The sequence below is a fragment of the Aquarana catesbeiana genome, linkage group LG11 (assembly GCF_042186555.1).
Source record: "Aquarana catesbeiana isolate 2022-GZ linkage group LG11, ASM4218655v1, whole genome shotgun sequence".
In the NCBI taxonomy this organism is placed as follows: domain Eukaryota; kingdom Metazoa; phylum Chordata; class Amphibia; order Anura; family Ranidae; genus Aquarana; species Aquarana catesbeiana.
This window is the reverse complement of record NC_133334.1, coordinates 64749070-64769393: the sequence shown is the minus strand read 5'-3', so window position 1 is coordinate 64769393 and position 20324 is coordinate 64749070. Positions and strand designations below refer to the sequence as shown.

General features: G+C 43.3%; 1 long non-coding RNA gene across 1 annotated transcript in view; it reads right to left on the bottom strand.

The window, feature by feature from the left end:
• Window positions 1–2653: 2653 nt before the first annotated feature.
• The window catches only part of LOC141112962 (uncharacterized), a 36780-nt gene continuing 19109 nt past the window's right edge, over window positions 2654–20324 (bottom strand). Inside the window, exon 2 of the long non-coding RNA XR_012236671.1 lies at window positions 2654–3659. This is a non-coding gene — a long non-coding RNA (uncharacterized lncRNA). The remainder of the gene's footprint in view (window positions 3660–20324) is intronic.

The following is a 20324-nucleotide window of genomic DNA, read 5'->3' as shown; positions in this document are numbered from 1 at the left end:
TCCCGTCACACCATCTGTGATAATCATTAAATGAAAAATAGGATATAACCATTATATATTGTCCAGTATCAGTATAAGAAATATGGTTGAAAAATTTCCCAATTTTAGGTTAGTTGATAGCCGTTCTTAGTTGTATTAGTTATACATTCCGCTCATCAGTATTAATGGGAGTAGTCCCATATGTGATGAAAAACGAAATCTATTCACCAGGATCCCCCAATATTGCTGTATAATATAAGTGTTTCCAGGAGTCACTGACTCCTCCTACGCGTTGTGTCACCCGACACGTGACTTTTTCAATATATAATGGAGACTCGAGCGTCACATGACCAACCTTGAAAAAGTCACGTGTCGGGTGACGCAATGCGTAGGAGGAGTCAGTGATGCACAGTATTGAGGCTGGTCAGCAGCTTGCAACCAGCGGTGTGAGGATTCACTGCGCCCCAAGCGGCCGATTGTCTTCCATCCAGGCATTTGAAAATCCAGGCTTATGTGAGTGCACTCGCTGAAGTGCTGCTGTTTTTAAATATTCGTTTATTGCGCAATGATGTCTCTTCTTTTTTATTGCATATACTCGTGATACCTGAGAATACCCCTCTGGAAACACTTATATTATACAGCAATATTGGGGGATCCTGGTGAATAGATTTCGTTTTTCATCACATATGGGACTACTCCTATTAATACTGATGAGTGGAATGTATAACTAATACAAATAAGAACGGCTATCAACTAACCTAAAGTTGGGAAATTTTGTTAACTTTTTCAACTATATTTCTTATACTGATACTGGACAATATATAATGGTTATATCCTATTTTTCATTTAATGATTATCACAGATGGCATTTGGGATTTCATTTATTTTTTGAGCACAATATTGCAGTGTATAAGTTTTAGTGCTAATGACCCAATCACACTCACATTTATTCCAAGCAATCAATTGGAGGGATTTATATATACACTGAGCACAAATTGATTGGAAGGTTAATATTAGCGCAACACATTATTTTTCATGAATTCTGAAGTGTTTCGGGCAATATTATCTGCTCATATTCAGCAAAATGCTTCAGAACTCATTGGACGGCGCTTCACAGTGCAGATGGACAATGACCCGAAGCATACCGCGAAAGCAACCAAAGAGTTTTTTAAAGGGGTTGTAAAGGTTCATGTTTTTTCACCTTAATGCATTCTATGCATTAAGGTGAAAAAACATCCGACAATACCGGCCCCCCCAGTCCCCCTATTTTACTTACCTGAGCCCGTTCACCTGCTGCGCTCGCCCCCGATTTCCTCTTCGCCGCTTAGCCTGGCCGTTGATTGGCTAGAGTGGATGGATTAAAAGCAGTGCAGCCATTGGCTCGTGCTGCTGTTATTCACATCCAATGACGGGGCGCGGCCGAGTGATACAGTCAGCGGCTACAGCCGCCGGCTGTATCATAGGAGCACGCCCGCAAGAACTAAACACCATGCGAGAGAGCTCACATGAAGGTGTTTAGTTCTTGCGGGGAGGAGCTGAGACAGCTGCCGAGGGACCCCAGAAGACCAGGTTTGGGGCTACTCTGTGCAAATGAGCTGCACAGTGAAGGTAAGTATAACATGTTTGTTATTTTAAAAAAAAAGAAAAAATTACCTTTACAACCCCTTTAAGGGAAAGAAGCGGCCTGTTATGCAATGGCCAAGTCAATCAACTGACCTTAATCCGATTGAGCATGCATTTCACTTGCTGAAGACAAAACTGAAGGGAAAATGCCCCAAAAACAAGCAGGAACTGAAGACAGTTGCAGTAGAGGCCTGGCAGAGCATCACCAGGTATTAAACCCAGCATCTGGTGATGTCTATGCAACCAAGTATTAAAAAGTGAAAGTTTGATGGATGATTGTTAATCTGTCCCATTACCTATGGTACCTTAAAAAGTGGGAGGCACATATACAAACTGTTGTAATTCCTACACCGTTCACCTGATTTGGATGTAAATACCCTCAAATTAAAGCTGAAAGTCTGCAGTTAAAGCACATCTTATTCGTGTCATTTCAAATCCATTGTGGTTGTGTACAGAGCCAAAAAGATTAGAATTGTGTCAATGTCCCAATATTTATGGACCTGATTGTATCTGTTCTGCAGAAGCTGGTCTTACGACCAGCTTCTGTCAAAACGGGCATGCTGAAAAACCAGCATCCAACCATCATCCGAACAGCACTGGCAGCCATTGATCAGTGTGTTCTGGCTGGGGGGAGGGGGCAGTCCCCTATCAGAACGCAATAGCATAGTGGTGGAGATTGCCACACTAACATCACTTGTGTTAGTACGCGATCTGTCAGGGTTTTTTTTTTTTTTCATTCAGCCCGTTGAATTGAACTAAAAAAAAACATATAGTGTGTACCTAGCATAAATTGGCCCTAGTATGTATGAATGTGAGATAAGGAACTTAGATTGTAAGATCCTGCAGGGCAGGGGCCATATCACAGTAGAATATGTAAAGTACTGCGTAAAAACTGTTGGGGCTATATACTGTAAATATCTGTAATAAAGAAAACAATTATAAAGCTCAGCTTTTGTGAAAAGTTACATTTTTGATTAAATGTCCATTTAATTTACAAATTGACATAACAATCAATGTAAGATTGGTATTCAGAACAAGAAAAAAATATATAAAATCTCAATAGCACTGCATCTTTATTGTATCCCCTGTAGGTAAATCCTGCAGAACATAATGAAAAAAAAAATATAAGCTGTTTTGAAACAAAAGCCTTTCAAGGATGAATAGATCCTGGCTTTTCAGTGCCAGGGAGCCAGCAGGTTTATTGTGATAGGGCTCTCTACAAGGTGACAAGATACACTTTCTAAGCCTTTGGCTGTTTCAAGCTTCCATCTGTTGCTCTTATTATATTCCATTTTTCCAAGTGTCTGACTGCTCTCTAGGTAGATCATCTTGGGTTTCAGTGTGTCTGGTCAACATAAACCAAGAGTCTGCTTTTGAAAATCCAGTCCTTAAACTGGCCTGATTTATATTATGCTTTCAGCTACGGCTTGAAGATCTCTTTTCTTTTCTGCTGAGTTTGACTTTTCTTGGGTTCCAAGTTCCCGACTCTCAGTCTGCTCTGTGGCATATCAATGTAGAAAGTTTTGTGAGAGTTGCTCAAGGTTTTTCTGTTGACTTTAGAAGTGTGGCTTAGCTTTTGAGAAAATGCTTTCTTTATGAATGGCAAGGTATCCTCATAGCAGGTTTGAGGGCCTTTGTACTGTAGGACTACAGGATGGACTTTCGGGGTCCTCAAGTGGTCACTTTTTGTCATACTCTTCTTCATTGTATATGATACGCAGACTCCATCATGGACTGTTTTCTTTCCAGTTTCAAAGTTCTTGACTCCATCTTGGCACTTGTTCTTTAGTATTATCGCATTTAAGTCATTTAATTGCAAATTATAACTTGTGCAAAGCCTCCATTGCTGGATCTTGTTGACCTTAATGAAGTTGGAATAGGAATGGTCAGGGTGCTGGCTTTGTACAACTGCCCCAATCCTTCTCTTAAGAAAACTTGTCATGGGTGTCACACATGGGGCAGCTGGTGGATCCCAATCTTTTTGGAGTCTTTCAAAAACATTTTTCTGAGCTTTGTGGTACCACCATGGATCTTTCATAACTGGAGTGCATAAGAACCTGTAAATAAATTTATAGCTTGTTAAATGCATAAATGAGTTAGTGCTAAATTTTAATCCTTAAAATCCAAGTCAGTACTGTTGTATAACATCAAGTGCATGATAAGTAATGTGTACATGGAACACTTCTAAGTAGGGTTGCACCGATACTGGTATCAGTGCCGATACTAAGCATTTGCACGAGTATCGGTAGTCATACAAATGCTCCGATACCTGAAACCAATACTTTCTGGCTCGGTTCTTTCATTTGTCAGCAGGATTCCCCTACTGACAGTTGAAATGTAAAAAAAAAAAAAGCCGACAATTTTCAGTTGTTAAGGAGCGGGGCTGCGGCGTCCTTAATAACCAATGACTCAATCAGCTGTCAGTGGAGTTCCCCTGTTGACAGCTGATGTGTAAACAAAGTCCCAGCAATTGGAGCTGTCAACAAAAAAAAGCAGCAGGGCTAGGTTTATCAACAACACTGCTCAGCTGCTGAAACAGATAGACATGAAGAAACATTGTTTCTTTTTATCTATCCTTCTGTTTATTCATTTACAGATAAAAGGGATGAACTTGGTCTGCAGATGAAGTCAGTTTAAAGCAACCTGTCAAGTTCTACTTCTCCATTTAAGTATTATTTTTGTGCTGTTTTTTTTTGTTCACTTCTATTTTATAAACTATTATTATTTAAAACTTTTTTTTGTTTTCTTTGTTTGTTAATATTTTTACACCTTTAACATATATTTACACGTTTCACATTGAAAACAGAGCAAAAAAAAGAAAAAAAAATTTCATTTTTAAATAACTTTTCAATGCTTTGTACCATTGCTGACAGCTGAAGAATAAACAAAAAAGTTGGGGTAGGTATAGGTAATTGGTATAGGCAAGTACTAAAAAAAATATTGGTACTTAATTACCTGATACTTACTAAGAGGAAGCTTACTCCACCCACCCTCCTACCTGTATTGTTGGGTTATCTTTAAAACACATACTCTCACCCTCCCAGCAAATCCAGCATTGTCCAGCTGCAATCCACTATTCAGGAGACATAACCCAGGCTGCCACCTTGGTCCTTATTACTCATGGAACTTGGCTGCCTCTTCCAGTTTAAAGTGATACTAAACACGCACTGTTTAATTTACATTGTCCCTTCTCTTAATTATTTTTATGAAAAAAAAATCTAAGTACCTTTTTTCCTAATTAAAAATACAGGTGTCACATGACCCTTGACGCTTTCCCAGCCTGTCTATAGGGAAACAGTGGCAGGAGATGCCTCTAGTCCTCTGCTGCTGGTCATATGTCCAAGATTAAAAAAACTGCTTTTGGGATACAGAGTAAAAATAAATAATTAATATCAATAAACTGTTATAAATGTCATACAAATATATATTTGAAATCAAATATTTATTTTTTCTTGGCAATAACATGGTATGGGTGGATTTCTGCCAATTACAGGCCGTGTCACGCCCCTCCAGCCTATGTCTTAGAATAAAAAGCCTCCATCAATCAAGATATAATATCCCACCCCCACTATGTTTAGCTGGTTAGTGGGCATGGAGGAGGAGCGAGGGAGTGGGCTGTTATTTACCAGAGTGTAAATGCTTGGAATAGTAACAAAAAAAAACAGGCAGACTCTATGGACTACTCAGTCTTTTTTCTGGCATCACCTTTCTATGTTTCTCTGTTTCTATATGCTCACATTTGTGACTCTATAGTCACATGGGCTGCTCAGATGTTATAGGATGGGTAGAAATACACTGAAAACTGAGCATGTGCACTAGCTGTCAACACTGCTCTGCAAAATCCCCAACTGCAGTGGGGACATGGACGGGGGGGATAGAGAACAGCAGGATCAGCCAGGTTTTTTGCAGAATACAGAAAACTAATCCCATAGTGACTCAGGAGCGGGTCCAGAGGGGCACTGCCAGAAAATAAGGTGTTGATTACAGAACTGTATTTAACGTATCATACAGGAAGTCCCCGAGTTACGAACACAATAGGGACTGTAGGTTTGTTCGTAAGTCGAAGTTGTTCGTAAGTCGCCTGGTGAAGCTTCACCATAAGTCTTGACGACTCAGGGGGGCGTATGCCCTTTGGAGTACATTAACTCCAGAAAGCCTTCTTGTTGTCAGTGGTGGTCATTTTCCACACTTACTCTCCTCAACCGTCTTCCCTCCGATATTCCAATGATGTCATCCAGTTGACTCCACATTCAACTGCCAGGATTAATCTATAGACTCAATCCTCTTTTGGTTTTACTTATATGTATTTTGTACACATTATTATTTTTTAACTTTTATTCATCCATTTTTCACTCATCACATTGGTGGATTATTTTGTTTCGTTATCATTTTTATATTAACATAAGAGTTATTATATGTACATTAATCAGCAATTTTATCATTTATACAGTCTCTTATAATTTAGTGATTGTTCTTCTGTCAGAAACCATGAATCAGACCGAGACAGACGTAGAGTAATCTCGCACTTGTTCAATAATTATAAAAAAAAAGGTAAACAGAGTAAACGTAGTCAAAACATAGCCAAAGTTCAAGAACCAGAACGGATAGTCAGACAAGCCAAAACGTCAGGGAGCCAGAGATCAGCATAGTAGAACAGCAAGCAGGATCTGGAGCCAGAAGGAACGTCAACCAAGCAAGTCTTTAACAGGAACACAGAAGAGCATCCCTAGAGATGTGACCAAGGTGAAGGCAGAGAAAATCTGGCATGGATGGCTTAAGTAAGCAGGACTGACGAGCAGGAGGACCACCAGGCTTGAGGGAAAAACGTCTATGGAAATCACAGAGGAGGTCAGGAGCATGTACATCCGAGGATGAGACCCAAGAGCGTTCCTCCGGACTGTACCTTTTCCAATGCACCTGGTACTGTATGCGGCCATGGAACCTACAGGAGTCAACAATGGACTGTACTTCATACGCCTCATGGTTCTCAACCTGTACAGGGTGAGGACGTGGCACTGAGGTGGTAAAGTGGTTGCAGACCAAAGGTTTTAATAAGGAGACATAAAATATATTTGAGATACTAATATTAGAAGGCAGGTCTAAGACGTAAGCCATTGGGTTAATCCTGCGGAGAATATGGAAAGGCCCAATAAACCGAGGTGTGAACTTCAGAGAGGGAACACAAAGTCGGAGGTTGTGAGATGACAGCATGACCCTGCCCCCAGCCTGGTAGGAAGGAGCAGGCAGGCGTCTGCGGTCAGCATGGAGTCTGTACCTATCATTAGATGTTGCAAAGCCTCCTGGACTTGTGCCCAAGTGGAACGAAGACCAAAGATGCTCCTCTAATGCAGGAATACTCTGTGGAACAAATGAGTGAGGCAACATGGAAGGTTGGAAACCATAGTTCGCCATAAACGGGGGCAATCAGGAAGCAGACTTCAAGGCACTATTGTGAGCACACTCTGCCAACGGTATGAAGTCTGACTTGTTGTTATGATGATCAGAAATATAGCATTGTAGGAACTGCTCCAAGGACTGATTGGCTCGTTCTGCGGCCCCATTAGACTGCAGGTGATACGCAGAGGAGAAAGCAAGCTGAATTCCCAACTGTGCTCAAAAGGCTCGCCAGAACCGGGACACAAACTGACTACCCCTGTCCGAGACAATTACCTTGGGTAGCCCATGTAAGCAAAAGATCTCCCGGGCAAAAATGGAAGCCAGTTCCTTAGAAGTGGGCAACTTATTAAGTGGAATACAATGAGACGTTTTCAAGAACCGGTCAACCACCATAAGGATAACTGTGTTGCCCTGGGAGTTGGGTAACTTCACAATGAAATCCATAGACAGATGGGTCCAGGGCCTCTCTCCATTGGGTATGGGTTGCAGGAGGCCCACTGGAAGGTGTTGTGGAGTCTTACTCTAAGCACACACGGAACAGGCAGCTACAAAGGCGGTTACAACAGCACGTAGACTAGGCCACCAGAATTGTTGGGAAATGGCCCAAAAGAGTTGATTCTTCCCAGGGTGGCCAGCAGCATTGGGAGAATGGTAAGTCTGGAGACTCTCCGGGACAAAGCAGCGGTCACAAGGTTTCTTAGGAGGAGCATGGACCTGAGCCGCAAGAATTTTGTCACCCAAAGGAGAAGTGACACTGGTGCGAACTGTAGCCAGAATACGATCAGGAGGAATCACAGGAATCAGAACTGACTGCATCTTGGAAGTGGAGGAAAATTGTGACAAAGCGTCAACCCTTACATTCTTAGTATCGGGCAAGAATGAGACAATGTAATTGAAATTTGACAAGAAAAGAGCCTATCGCGCTGCTCTGGGAGAGAGCCTCAGAGAAGAATGTGAGATTCTTATGGTCAGTAAGAATGAGAACCGGCACAGTGGTACCTTCGAGGAGATGTCTCCATTCTTTCAGGGCTAAAATGATCGCTAACAGCTCTCTGTCCCCAATCACGTAATTGCACTCTGCAGGTGACAATTTCTTGGAAAAGTAGCCACAAGGATGCATAGTGCTCTCAGAGGTAGGACGTTGAGACAGAAGGGCGCTAACTCCAGTCTCAGAAGCATCAACCTCAAAGATAAAAGGTAACGTAGGATCAGGATGTGCCAACACAGGAGCAGAAACAAAGGCAGCCTTGAGACTCTCAAAAGCCTTAATGGACTCCGGAGACCAACACTGTGGGTTACCGTCCTTTCTGGTCATATCAGTCAGGGGCTTGACCAGAGTCGAGAAGTCATGAATAAACTTCCGATAATAGTTGGCAAAGCCAAGAAAATGCTGCAGAGGATGTAAACCCATGGGTCGGGGCCACTATAGGACTGCTGAAAGTTCCTCTGGGTCCATCGAAAAAACAGAAGTGGAAATGACATAACTCTGGAATTTAACCTGTTCATGATGGAATTCGCAATTCTCCAATTTACAATAGAGATTGTTCTCTCTTAGTTTCTGAAGCACAAGACAGACATCTGTGTGGTGGCTCTCCAGGGACTTGGAAAATCTAAGGATATCGTCGAAATAAAACATCACACATAACTGCAACAAATCTTGGAGGATATTGTTAATAAATTCCTGGAAAACTGCTGGAGCGTTACAAAGGCCAAATGGCATTACTAACCTTTCCGGGGCTTAAGAGGTTAAGATTGAACAAGACTAAAATGTCAACACTAAAAGGGCCGCATTTTTTATTTTTTTTTCATAAATAATGGCATAAATGTATTCTGCAATTTTACACATTCATTCGTTTTTGTACTCACTTTTATTCAAATATTTTGGTGCTCTAGTGGGGGAGGGGCTCCCATAGAGAAGCAATGGAGATGAGCGGGATCTGGGATTGCACTGCAGGCAGCATCACATGACAGTGACACTGACACACAGCCATTACTTCATCCTATGTTCACGCCGCACTGGAGTGTGAAAAAGGGAGGAGGTGGGTGAAGCCAACACTCTCACTAGGCACAAAGGAAGAAGGCTCCGCTCTGAATGCTAGGGCTCTCCTCCTCAGCAGCGGCTCCGACGTGACTGACGTCACTGCTTGCTGGATGCCAGGTGGCACAGGCGCTAGGAACCAGTGCAGAGAACAGTAGAGGCCAAGCCAGCTCCACCCACCTCCGCCCTCCATCTTCTAGAGGCTCCAGCGCGGCGTGAAGACAACAACAGGGTCTCTCTCTCTGCGCCGCTGATGCTAATGATGTGAGAGAGATACTGTCAGTAATGTTTTCAGGGGGGCAATTGCCCCTTTGCCCCCCCCCCCCCCGATCCGCCCCTGTAGTGACTAAGTGAGCATGAACAGCATGTAATACAGAATTTATTGATAGTTTTTAATGATGTGGACACTTTAAGGCAGCCAGCCCTCAATGAAATGCACCAGCCCCGCCCTCCATCTACTCTGTGTCCCTGATCTTGTAGTCTCTTGGGAAATGGGACATGCAAGACTGCAGGACCAAGGAGGGACACAATATTCTCACCTAGGAAAGAATGGTGGTGGGGGTGGAGAGATAATTTTTTAAAAGTAAAAAAAGCAGAAGAAAACAACATTTCTAATTACAGGCATGGAGGGGTGGAAGGGAACAAACCTTTTGGTAGTGAAGGTCTGATTTTTTAAAATTCTGTTTATTGGTTTTCTTTTTCACAAAAACACAAAAAAAGACAACATACAACACTCAGACGTTTCATGTGGACACCGTCCAAACATGGCCAACATGGCCTGGTCTAACTCGACTAACTAACAAAGATCAACTGTCTAGCACAAAAAAATCCCTCCCTTCCCTCTCCCCCCTCCCCTTAACCCTGCTTCCCAACCTTGAGTCACAGCTCATAAAGAAGGATTCTTCAAATTTTTAACATCAGATGGACAATGTTAGTTAAGCTATACATAGGTGCATATCTTATTTAGGCAAACATCGCAGTTTTTATGAAACATAGTGGTCATCTGATTTGCCGGGGTGGAATAATTAATACAGTATATTAATAAAAAAAAAAAAAGAAACAAATATAGATATCTTATTTTAAGAAGAGGAAAAGAGACGGAAAAGTAGCCTCTCCTTCCTATGGGTGTAACGTTTTCCATTGGACTTCATTAACACAATGTACATTCTCTTCCCTATCCTACCGTGTTACTGGATTTATACCAAGTGTGCCAAACCTTGTAAAATTTTTTCATACAGCCCCCAGCTTCGTACGTAGACTTATAGTAGGGCAGCATGGCGTTTACTAGTCCCTTCCAAAAGGCCACTCTCGGTGCCCCCGGCTTTTTTCAGTGTAATAAAATAGCTTTCCTCTCATAGAATAATAGAATGTTAAGCATAGTCCGCAACGCACGTGATGGCACCACTTCATCCACGAGACCCAATAGACAAACCTTTACGGTCATCGGTATTGGTACCGTCAATAGTTCTGAGATACATGAGGTGACATCCGACCAAAACCGTTGAACCTGTTGACATTGCCAGAAAATGTGGTCAGCGTCTGCCGGAGAGTGAGAACACCTCCAACACTCTGCTGAGGCGTTGGGAAAGATCTTAGCCAGCCTAGCCGGAGTATAATAGCTCCTGTGCAAAAATTTTAACTGAATCAACCTATCCCTGGCTGATACCAGGTGTTTAAATGGTTGCGCCCATACCTCATCCCAGTCCTCCCCCTGTACATCAGGGATCTCCGCCACCCACTTCTCTCTACACCTGACAACCGCCTGTGGAGTATTTTTGAAAAATTCTTTGTATGATACCGAGAGGGGTTTTGTTAATTCCTCACTTGACAATAACGATTCCAGAGATGAGGGCAAGGATTCTACCCTCATCTCTCAAAACTGCATCTGAAAGGCATGTCTAACCTGTAGGAATCTGAATAAGTATGAATTTGGAAGTTGTGTCTTGATTTTAGTTGGGGAAAGGTCAGCAGTTCTCCAAAACATGTAATATTCTTCAGTGTTTTCACTCCCTTAACTGCCTATATCATAGGATCCGGAAAGTTATATAATTGGGGTAAAGCTGGGTTCATCCACAAGAGAGCTGATGGCGAGATCCCCCCATAACTAGGACATGCCAGTTTTACCGCTGTCTCCCATGCCCTGATTGTAGCCTTCATTGTCGTCGTCAAAGGTAGGTCAGACCTAGTTACCCTAAACAGGGCAAATCTGAGACTTTCATATGACCCCAGATGAGCCGCCTCTAATACCGTAGCCGCATCTCCGTCCTCCGCTATCAGCCATCTACGAGCAAAAACCATCTGCCCCGCTAAATAATATTTCTGCCAGTCTGGTAACGCCAGTCCCACCTGATCACCCGGTTCCTGCAATATTTTAATACCTATTCTAGGGGGTTTGGGAGCCCAAAGAAAAGAAGAAATAATACTATCAATCTTTTTAAAATATGATTTTGGGACCCATGTTGGTGCATGTCTCAGGAAGTAAAGGATTACTGGGAGAAATTTCATTTTGAGCAAGCTTATCCTACCTATCAGGGGTAACGGCAATTTGGTCCATGACTGAACTTTTTGTTTTAATAATGCTAGCAATGGTAATAGATTTAGTGGCATATAGTCCTGTATGTTAGCTGTAATCTTGAGTCCTAGATATTTTAGGGACATAACCCACTGAAGTGGTAGGTTCGGGTCCGCCTTGTCTTTGGCTTCAGTATCTAGGGGTAAAATAGAAGATTTATTCCAATTTACTTTTAATCCTGAAAATTTGGCGAAGTGGTCTATAATCCCCAGAGCTGTTTTAAGGGAGTCTCCCGGGTCGCTAAGAAAAAGTAGCATATCATCAGCATATAATGCCAGAGATTCTGCTATTGTGCCTACCTTGATGGACTGTATCATCTCCGACGACCTAAGTGCCACCGCCAACGGCTCCAAGGCGAGGGCAAACAGGAATGGGGACAGCGGGCAACCTTGCCTAGTCCCCCCTCCCCACCTCAAAATAGTTGGAGGCCGATGAGCCCAACCGGACTGCTACTCTCGGGGATCTATATAGCATGGAAATCCATCTCCTGAACTGTGGCCCAAACCCCATAACCTCCAATACCTTGAGCATGTACCCCCAATCCACGGAATCAAATGCTTTCTCAAAGTCTATAGAGACTACTATTCTGGTTTTGGTATTTTCTGACTGAATTTGCAAGTGGGTGAACAATCTCCTCAGATTTGTGTCTGTTGACTTACCCGGCATAAAACCCGTCTGGTCAATGTTAACTATAGAGGGTATAACAGTATTCAATCTAAGTGCCAGTATTTTGGTTAAAATTTTTAAATCCATGTTCAACAGGGCTATAGGTCGATATGATGCACATTCCAAGGGATCTTTTCCTGGTTTCAGTAAAAGGACCATATAGGCCTCTAACATGGAGTCTGGTAAGGTGTCATGCTCATGGCAATATTCTAATAGCAAATTAATCCTGGGGGCTAGAATCTCAACATTTACCTTATAAAAGTCTGCAGGGAGACCATCTGGCCCAGGGGCCTTGTGTGGAGGAAAAGCAAAAATCGCCTGCTGTATTTCTTTGACTGTAATTTTAGCATCCAAAATGCTGATATCATTCTCTGACAGCTTCAGAATTGACAGATCTAGTAAGAGGGAGTCTAAGGCCGATTTGTCGTATGGTGGAATGGGGGCATAAAGGGAAGAGAAAAAATTAACAAATTCTTTCATGATAAGTTTGGGATCACTAATCAGGTCTCCCCCCGAATTCCTAATTACCGGAATATTAGTGATTGGATGATAATCCGCAACTAGCATCGCCAAGAGCTTCCCATTCTTATCCCCCTCTGCAAATACTGTGTGAGCCCTCTTTGTAATTTCAGAGCGGGCCTGGCCCGTGATATGTAAGGACAGGGAGCGGCGCGCCTCTAACAGGGATCCATAGAAGACCCCTGTAGGGGATCTTGCATAAGCTTACGCACATTCCCTCTCCCTCCGCTGCAAGTTCTCATTCTCTTCATTACCCTTTACTTGCGCAGTCTTAATGGCTGAGATACATTCCCCTCTAGTAACTGCCTTGAAGGCGTCCCACACTTATGGGGGATCCGCTGTATCAGTATTGGATGACCAATATATTTTTATTGCGTCCTCCAGTTGGGCAGCAACCTGATCATGCTGTAGCCAACTAGGGGAAAGTCTCCACCCCCCTTTCTCGCCCCCAACACTAAAGACAGAGTGAGATAAAGAGGGTTATGGTCAGTTAGCCCCCCAGCCAAGTACTTGATGTCTGTCACAAATGGTAGGATAAGGTCATTCCCAAAGGCCAAGTCAATCCTAGCCGAGGAACCATGGGCCGGGGGCACATGAGAATAACATCTGTCCGCCGGGTGTTTCCATCGCCACAGTTCCCTAAAGCCTGTCACTGACATCCAGCTCGACAGACCAGCAGATCCCCCTCTGTTCGGATTAGAGGTGTCCAGCGCCACATCTAGGACGGCGTTGAAATTCCCCATCACTACCACAGGAAGATGGGTATATGGTGCAATCCTAGCTAACAAATCATACAGAATCTGTACCTGAAAGGGGGGGGGGGCACATATACATTCACCACCACAATTTTCTTAAAGCAGATATCCATAACAACCGCCACATATCTGCCTCCTGGATCCGAGAGCACCTGATGAATCGAGCAAGGGATTGACTTATTGATTAGGATAGAAACCCCCCTCGCAAACGTGGAGTAGGCCGAGTGTAGAGCTCTTTGAATCCATGGTTTGCACAGGGAGAGGATCCTGCTGCCATCTAGGTGTGTCTCCTGCAGGAAAACGATATGTGGCTTGGATTGTTTGAGGTATTGGAACACTGAGGCCCTTTTAAGCTTGTGATTAAGGCCTCGAACATTCCAAGACACTATTTTAACATCATCCGTCATCTTTGTCTTTCCTACCAATCATATCACACGAGGATGCTTGTTTAATGGAGATGTCCCCAGCAATATGACCATAAAGCCTAAATGATATATAAACTATGAATAAACTTAATACAGTAAATTGAGCTGTGACTCGAGAAAAAAATAAACCCTCCCCTGCCAGTATGCCAGAAACAAAACTTTTCAGTCCGGCATTTCCGTAAATGGTTTCATATCCTCTCTGCTTGCTCCAAACAACAAAACTGGAGCCGTACTGTATATAGTGTACATTTTGAGTGTATAGGGAAATTGCAACAAAAAAAAATAAAATTAAAAAATAAAATAAAATATACATATCAGTGAGTGAGGATGGTTCGCAATTTTGTATAATAGAAGAAATGGCATCCCTCATGAACCAGTGAAACCTGACTCAGTTTGCCGGCAGTACTGTACTTGTGTCACAACACATTATGTTCCTATCCGCTGGTAATCCCCGGTTCTCCTTGACATCCCCCTCACAACAAAAGAGAAAAATAGATAGCAGATATGTCCAACAACATCCAGAACATATAGAAAGGTAATCTTCAACACAGGCATGCCTAGTAAGTGTCCATGGTCAGGATGCCATTTGAGCCCATTGTGACAGAAAAAATGTAGATAAAAAGGGTCAAATAAAGAAAAAATAAAAACAGAACAGAACAGCAAAGCGATTACCTTCCCAGGTATGGACCCTTAAGCTGAAGGGCTGTTAAAATTCTTTGTCCATCCATTCGCAAGCTTCCTCCGGGTTTTCAAAGAATTTCACTGCCCCCTTGTATTGGATCCTGAGTTTGCTGGGGTATAGCATGCTATATTTAATCTCCTTCTTCCTCAGGCGTCTGCGGACCTCATTAAAGGATCTACGTTTGTATTGAGTTGCAGCCGAGAAGTCTGGAAATAGCATTATTCGTGCATTTTCATGGCGTAGCTCTTGAATCTTCCTGGCGTGCGTCAGGATCATATCTTTGTCCCGATAAATTTAAAAAACGAACTAGGAAAGGTCGTGGAAAGGCACCCGGGGGTCTGCTGCCAGTAGGTACCCTGTGCGCTCTCTCCACCACATAAGTAGGGGGCAGATCTTGTAAAGACAGCAGTTGCTTAAACAGAAGCTCTGCAAACTGTGTAGGTTTGTCACCCTCAGCCCCCTTTGGTAGCCCCACCACCCAGACATTGTTCCTCCTCTGCCGGTCTTCTGCGTCATCTGCTCTGTGCTGTAAGCCTGAACCTGTTCCCGGAGTTCAGATATATGGGCATCATGGGTATGAGAAACATCCTCCACATCTGAAACCCTTGTCTCCACCGTGGTCAGGCAGCCTCGGATCTTGTCTAGGTCATGCCTTATTACTGTACATTCAGAGGATAGGTGATCTATGCGCCATCAACTCCGCTTTGCTGGTACTAATAGCTTCCAGAATAGGCCCTGTAATTGCAGCAGCATCCACCGCTAGGACCCAGTCCCCCTCCTGATCTATTCCCGCTGCCCCTTGTGCCTGTGCCATCTTTAACGCCGCTACTTTGGCGCTCTGCTCCTTCGGCGAGGAAGACAAGATGGCGGGGGCGGGGCCTCTCACAGCGTCCTTAGTGGAGCGGGTATACCGAGGGTCCGTGTGTGCTTTAGAAGCCTTCTTAGAGGCTGAAGAGGGCATCGCCAGGCTCAGGACACCTTCACCTACCCTGTGGTAGGATCGAGGACAAGTTACAAGCACTCCAGTATATCGGATGATGACAGGGAGACGGAGCTGCAGAGGAACGTGTGTTGCCTCGATCACATCTGGCCGGAAGTCTTCTTATTAATCTTATATTAATTAATGAGTTACTAAAGCCTAAACATTTTTTTTACCTTAATGCATTCCTTGTATTAAGGTAAAAAATGTTTACACATCAGCGTCGTTGAAGTTTCAAAGTCAAGTGAAATATAATGAGAGGTATCCTTCTTGCACTACACAAGGGCGTTTCTGGTAGTGGTCCAGTTTAAAGTAGCATCTAGCATCATAGAGATTTTTTTCATGGTGAGTGCATGCATGTTCCAGGGTCAAGCTTCTCACCTTGCTACAAAGGTAAAGCTTGGTCACTGGGGCAGAGGAGACTGAGGAAATGACATTATCCTAGCCTAAGCAAAACAACTTGGCTGGAACTCCCGGACTGTTTTTTAAAGTTTTCTAAATCCAAAAACAAAAATTTAATACATAGCAGTTTATTGAACCTTAGATGTGGTGTCTGCATTTTTTTTTTGTTTTGTTTTGTTTTTTTGCTTAGGGTTTTACCCCTTTATTTCCACCTGATAATCCTGTGAATAACACACTTCCTATCCCTGGTTGGCTACTCTCACTCCTCCACTGTATTCATGAGGGAGCCATAGTTGTCACCCAGGCTGCTCTCTCGATTCATGACCACAATAAATATAAATTGAAAACGAATGCAGCCATCATATTTAGGGACTGGTAAGCTGCAAAATATTACATTTTCAGTTTTGGGTTTAGATATTCTTTAATGATGAAAGGTAAAGCTTTTTGGAATAATTATACTGATACTGTGTCATGCCATAGCTGTATGTTACACAGGAGATACTAGGGGGATGTGAAATATTCTGCTTGCAGTAATTTGAGTGTGCAAAAATGCTATTTAGATACATAGCTCACCCCTGCATTTGTATCATTGGAACAGTTTTTACTTTGAAATACATCATACCACACACTAGATGGCACTACACCATTCTAATGCATCCATTCTTCTATATTACACAAGACCAAAAAATCATAGTTGCCAACATTGCAAAAAAAAAAAATTCGGGACACTTTTTTTGCATGTAGGCGGAGCCTTACTATAATTAGGGGGCTGGCATTCTTTTGTAAGCGGGGCATACCGTAACAGAAAAATGCAGAAAAATGGGCGTGGTTTGAGCCGAATAGTGGGTGTGTCTTGAATGGGCGTGGCTTGGAAGGGGTGTGGTATGAGATGAATGAGGGATGGAGGAAGAAAGAGGGAGAGAAAGAAAGAGAGAAGGAAAGAAAGAGGGAGAGAAAGAGAGAAAGAAAAAGAGAAAGAAAGAGGGATGGAGGGCCCAGATCCTACACCACAATAGAAATATGTTTATTCCACAAAGTTTAACAATCAGCAGATAAAGATACTCCAAACACCTGGTGTTAGCGCTTCAATCACCCCGGCACCAAGGTTGTTATGGTGTCAGGATGATTGAAGTGCATTATTTATATTATTACATTGTAATATAGAATGAAATTATTCAACTCACCATAATGCAGAATCAGTGGAAGCCCTGAGCGTGTCACCTGCCACGTCGCCTGCCACCAGATGCCATCAGGTGTCCCCAGCAGAGTCTCTCCTTACATCAGGCATTCCCAGCAGAGTCCCCCCTTACATCAGGCATTTCCATCTGACTCCTCCCTTACATCAGGCATTGCCCGCGGAGTCCCCCCTTACATCAGGCATTGCCAGCAGAGTCCCCCCTTACATCAGGCATTGCCAGCAGAGTCCCCCCTTACATCAGGCATTGCCAGCGGAGCCCCCCCTTACATTAGGCATTGTCAGCAGAGTCCCTCCTTACATCAGGCATTGCCAGCGGAGTCCCCCCTAACATCAGGCATTGCCAGTTGAGTCCCCCTTACATCAGAAAATGCCAGTGGAGTCTCCCCTTACATCAGGCATTGCCAGCGGAGTCCCCCCTTACATCAGGCATTGCCAGCGGAGTCCCCCCTTACATTAGGCATTGCCAGTGGAGTCCCCCCTTACATCAGGCATTGCCAGTGGAGTCCCCCCTTACATCAGACACTGCTAGCTGAGTCCCCCCTTACATCAGGCATTTCCAGCAGAGTCCCCCCTTACATCAGGCATTGCCAGCAGAGTCCTCCCTTACACCAGGCATCCTCTAATGGAGATCCCCCTTTCCTTACATCAGGCATTCCCAGCAGTGGAGACTCTCTCCGCCGCCATTACTAAACAGAATGGGACAAAATAGCCAGGTGGCTGCCAATAGCAATGCCCCTTCCCACATCAGGTCACAGACAGACGGCAGCGGGCGGGAGGTGGGCGGCGCCACAGCTCAAATTCTATTGGCAGCCACCCGGCCATTACTAAACAGTAATTGTTTGTTTTGGTCTTCGGAAAAACGGCGGCTGGTGGGGACATTGTCTCCGTCGGCCACGGACCTCTAGCGGCGGCGGCAGGAAAAAAAAAAAAAAAACGGGAAAATAAGAATTTCTCGGGACATTTCCCGGGAATGGCGAAATCCGGGAAAAGGGTTTAAATCCCAGGAATTCAGTTCATATGAACTTTGTTTTTAAACCTGATTTTTTATTGGAAATTTGGAATCAGTGCAATAAAACTTCCTGGTTACCCGGATTTTACGCTATGTGGAGCCTTTTTGTTTCCCTTTTCCTTCATCTCATCTGAATGAGTGACCATCACAAGAGGAACCCAAGGGGCTGCCCGTGATCGGGGATCCATCCAAGACCCTCTACTACGGACCAAGAACAACTCTAACCCTACCGCTAAGACGGTGTAAGCCTATACGACTCACCGCCAACAGCCTGTGAGTCCACCACGTCCGGTAAGGGCATTTTATATTATTTCCTGCCGTATTGAATGTTGGAAAAGTCTACTGGGGATACGTTTGGAGACTACTGTGAGGTGCATATCCACGCTCCAGGATACACCTGTTTGATTGAACGAACTGGTCTACACCCCAGAGACTTGCTATCCCATTCCACCTTAAGTTTGTTTTGCACATGCCTATTTCTGGTGGAAGTTGTGGGATTCTTTACTACACATATACAGTCTGTAATATTTACTATATAGTGGGTTATTGCAATATAATCTTCATACCACTAAATTTTTACATATATGGTGATTGATATTAATTTTACCAGGTTTGCATGACCAGCAGGACCTAGTACAGATGTACACACAGGTGTTTCACATAATGGTTGTTACAACAGATACTTTATTTCACCAGATTTTTGTTTATATGGTGTTATTACATTTTATTTAATCATTCCTGCAGGATTAGCAGGAGTATAGATGTATATACGGGTGTTTTACACGAAGGGTCACATTGATGCTCACATTAATGTCCATTAGTACAATTTAGCGCTACGCTTTTTCTTTTTATATTTATTCACACAATTTGTCAAATTGGTGGTGTTGGCTGCTTAATATATCACGTGGGCGCAGCAGTTTCCCCCCATTTTTTACATAAATCCCAGGAATGTCCTGGGAAAATCGGGACAGTTGGTAAGTATGAAAAATGTATGTGAAAAGATATTTTAAAGGATGTTTGCTAATTTGCTAACAGAGTGGCCATATTCAACTACTAAAAATAAATATATCTCTCAAATGTTCTATTTCGACATATGTTCTGATGAAAGCAACATAGATAATTGTTACACAGAGATTAGCAAAAACATGACAATTACTATTAATATATATATACAGTGTCTCACAAAAGTGAGTACACCCCTCACATTTTTGTAAATATTTTATTATATCTTCTCATGTGACAACACTGAAGAAATGACACTTTGCAACAATGTAAAGTAGTGAGTGTACAGCTTGTATAACAGTGTAAATTTGCTGTCCCCTAAAAATAACTCAACACACAGCCATTAATGTCTGAACCGCTGGCAACAAAAGTGAGTACACCCCTAAGTTAAAATGTACAAATTGGGCCCAATTAGCTATTCCCCTCCCACCGGTGTCATGTGACTCGTTAGTGTTACAAGGTCTCAGGTGTGAATTAGGGGCAGGTGTGTTAAATTTAGTGTTATCGCTCTCACTCTCTCATACTGGTCACTGGAAGATCAACATGGCACCTCATGGCAAAGAACTCTCTGAGGGTCTGAAAAAATAATTGTTGCTCTACATAAAGATGGCCTAGGCTATAAGAAGATTGTCAAGACCCTGAAACTGAGCTGCAGCATGGTGGCCAAGACCATACAGCGGTTTAACAGGACAGGTTCCACTCAGAACAGGTCTCGCCATGGTCGACCAAAGAAGTTGAGTGCATGTGCTCAGCGTCATATCCAGAGGTTGTCTTTGGGAAATAGACGTATGAGAGCTGCCAGCATTGCTGCAGAGGTTGAAGGGGTGGGGGGTCAGCCTGTCAGTGTTCAGACCATATGCCGCATACTACATCAAATTGGTCTGCATGGCTGTCGTCCCAGAAGGAAGCCTCTTCTAAAAATGAAGAAAGCCTGCAAACAGTTTGCAGAAAACAAGAAGACGAAGGACATGGATTACTGGAACCATGTCCTGTGGTCTGATGAGACCAAGATAAACGTATTTGGTTCAGAGGGTGTCAAGCATGTGTGGCAACACCCAGTTGAGGAGTACAAAAACAA